The following is a 3,508-nucleotide window of genomic DNA, read 5'->3' on the forward strand; positions in this document are numbered from 1 at the left end:
ACAGAGACTTATATTCGTGTTTGCCTCAACTTGGCTGAGACCTTTCTTCTCTTATCAGAACACCAATAGCAGGAAGAAGTCAGGAAAAGAAGAGAGGATAAGATCTTGGCCTGCTTGACCCTTTCAAATGTAATTCACTTCCTGTAACATAACTGTAGCCACTCAAAGAAATTCTTCCTCACTTTGTGATTAGTAGATGGGAATCACTTACAGAATGTCTATACATGCTCCAGGTATCTTCAAGGTATTTCCATTACACATCATCACAACTCTCCCAGATATAGACTCTCTAGTGTCTTTTGAGTGGGAATTGTATCAGCTCTATTCTACATATGCTCATAAGGACCAGTCTCATTGGCCAGTCTCTCAATTACACTTGTATGAGGACACCTTGTTTCTCTCAACAGAATGTAAATTCCTTGATGACAGGGCCATTTCATTTTTCTCTTTATTTGCCAAGTTCCTGCTTAACAAATGCATCTTGCTTGCTTAAAGAAGCCAGTAGTTAAAAACATGAGGTACCCACAAAAATTACACTGTGCAGTTCAGGTGATGCATGCCCTAGGACAGGAAACTCATATATCTTCCTAGCCTAAGATTTTCAGGACAGGGGAAATATAAGACCTGGAATGGGGAGCAGCTGGAGTACATTAGGGAACTGATGAATAGGTCATTCTGGCTCTAGAGAAGATGGCTGATCTTAAAAATGACATCTTCCCCTAAGGTTCAGGATGCGCCTCAAATCCCCCAATTTACCTTTATTAACTCATGGACTAAGCTTTCCTAAAGAACTTAAAAAAAAAGCAAGATAATTATCTACCTAAAATAATAGGTCAAATCTGGCCTGGAGGCAGATGATTGTATTATATAGATTTTATTCTAGTCTATTCTTTCTATTTTATTCTATAAAGTGTTTTAATCTTGACATTCTTTTCATCAGTAAACTTAGAAGATGGAAGGCAGTTGCAGGTAAATGAAAGGGCTTGCCAAAAAAAAAAATATCTCCATGAAAATAGGTGTTACCTGTGTACCAATGACTGTTATGGAAAATGAAGAGGTAGAAACACTCTGAAAATTTATTAAGAGTCATCAAATTAAATCAACCTACATTTTTATACTTGGTGTGATTTCAATGCCAATGTGGAAATAGGCAAGCATGTTAAAAATATGTTGATAAATATGGATCAGGAAGAAAGAACTAGAAAGGCCAAAGACCAGTATACTGCACAGAAGCTACACATCTATATGCATATTTTCTTCCAATAAAGAATCAGAAACCATTATGCATGAAGAACACCAAATAACATCATAAAAATAAAATTAATTACATTTTTAGCACATAGGAAATGACTTTTTACTGATCTAGGAGTTTTTTCCTGAAGTAGGTGACTACCTGTAATGGGAATGCAAATTTGGAAAATCTTCCCTGCCCCTAGGCTAAAGTGCACCTGAAGCCTGGGGTGGGAGGCTTGTTTTTCAGTAGATACTTTTTGATTGGCCAGTGGGTCCAAAAGGTTGTTACATTCTCTGAGCCAGGAGAAGGCTATATAAGCCCTGATGTATAGCTTTGTTTTGGGGGCTCACTTTGAGAAGTGTTCTGTGATTTGATCTGGATTCTGGGAAGCCGTTGTCCAGAGCCCCCCCGGCTTTGAAAAACCCAGATGTTGAAATGAAACCCAGATGTTGATTGGGTATGGATGTATGGTTGGACAGTTTGAAATCTGTTTACTAGATCTGTTTCTGTCTTGATAATTCTGTCTGTATATTCTGAAGTTCGGGGTGCTGACCTCTTTCCCCTGAACTAGGTAAACGATATGTTTGACTGATTAAAGTAAGCTTGTTAACCCATTTTGAGTTGCTTTCCTTTATCAAAGCAGATCCAAGAACCTGTATGGGCAGCAAATCCTGAGGACGTGCTTGGGGTGCTTGCCGCTACATTACCTTATTAAAGCAAAATTTAAAATGAATTAGAAGCTGCAGGAAAGAAAACAGCATGGCTTGCAATTAAAACAACTCCAACTTGACCTATTTAAATAAAATTTTAATGCCAAAAATGGTAAAGGATATTACATTATGAAAGGACATTCACAGCATTTACAATCATTTCGTAAAGTAGTTTCATCAATGTAAATCAATTGCTATAATGAAATCAAAAGAATCTAAAGATTCCTTTGTTCGGCAAATATTTAATTGCCAAGTGGAGAGATGTAACAGCCATGGGCAACGTTGGCCAATAACATAAATTTGTTTGTAAAATCTTATTGAGAAAAGTGGTGGAGAATTATGACTCATATTGATTGATAAGAGATAGATGCTGTTGGGAGAAAAAACCATTTTAAGAAATTCAATTTAGGCCTTTCAAGCTTCAGTGAGGAGCTCCAGTCCCTGGCTTCCACCATGGCCTCCTCCCAACTCTTCCTCTGCCTTCAGCCTGGTTCTGGTTCTGGGCCTGTGCCACCTGCCAGCAGCATGCCATCCAAGGGGCCACTTCAGGACATCCAGGTCTCAGGATGAAAGAAAACAGCCATCGCTGTGGCTCGCTGCAAGAGAGGCAATGGGCTGATCAAGGTGAATGGGCGACCACTGGAGATGATTGAATCTCACACCCTGCAGTACAAGCTGCTGGAGTCTGGCCTCCTACTAGGCAAGGAACATTTTGCTGGAGTAGATACCCAGGTTGGTGTGAAAGGAGGAGGCCACATGACCCAGATTTGTGCTATCTGCCAGTCCATCTCCAAGCCCCGGTGGCCTATTACCAGAAATATGTGGATGAGGCCTCCAAGAAGGAAATAAAAGACATCCTTATCCAATATGACCAAACTCTGCTGATGGCTGACCCTTGGCTCTGTGAATCCAAGAAGTTTGGTGGACTGGGGTCTTGGGCTACCAGAAATCCTATCCATAAGGCAACTGCTAGGATTGTGGGTCTTTTTGCAATAAATTTGGTATATGACCTTAAAAAAAAAAGCAATTCAATTTAGCAAAGTCACCCTGAAAGCAATTAAGGAAGACATTAGAAGGGGGACAGTGAACTGATGAAAGATATAAAAGATTTGTAAAGATTTTTGTAACATTTTTCACTTTGAAGGACACTTGGAATCATTCCATCTGTTTTTAGAACATGTGAAAATGGCATTTAAGGGGTGTCTAGGTGGTGCAGTGAGTAAAGTGCCTGTCCCTGAGTCAGCCGGTTCAGGCCTCAGACACTTAACACCCACACAAGAAAACTAGCAGTGTAACCTTGGGCAAGTTACTTAACCCCAATCGCCCTCCAAAAAAAAGGCAAAAAAAAAAAAAAAAAAGGAAAGAAAATGGCATTTAAGAGAAGAAATAAATCAGGGGCAAAGATTTTCTTTTTCTTTTCAATGAGGGGAGGAAGATATCTTAATCTTAAAATCTTAAAAGGGAAGGAAAGCAAAATCTCATACCTTATTTCTAACAATAACAACAAAAAGTAGTCAAGAGAGCATCAATATTGACCAGTTTGTTTTTTTTCTTATCTGTAAAA

At 39.1% G+C, this 3,508-nt stretch overlaps 1 pseudogene; it reads left to right on the top strand.

Moving 5' to 3' along the window:
* The first annotated feature begins 2,469 nt into the window (after nucleotides 1-2,469).
* On the top strand, nucleotides 2,470-2,981 carry LOC138166569 (small ribosomal subunit protein uS9-like; annotated as a pseudogene).
* Nucleotides 2,982-3,508: the final 527 nt, after the last annotated feature.

This window comes from Petaurus breviceps, unplaced genomic scaffold, assembly GCF_028583685.1.
Source record: "Petaurus breviceps papuanus isolate PSGF00001 unplaced genomic scaffold, PetGlider_PUasm1.0 225, whole genome shotgun sequence".
Taxonomy (NCBI): Eukaryota; Metazoa; Chordata; class Mammalia; order Diprotodontia; family Petauridae; genus Petaurus; species Petaurus breviceps.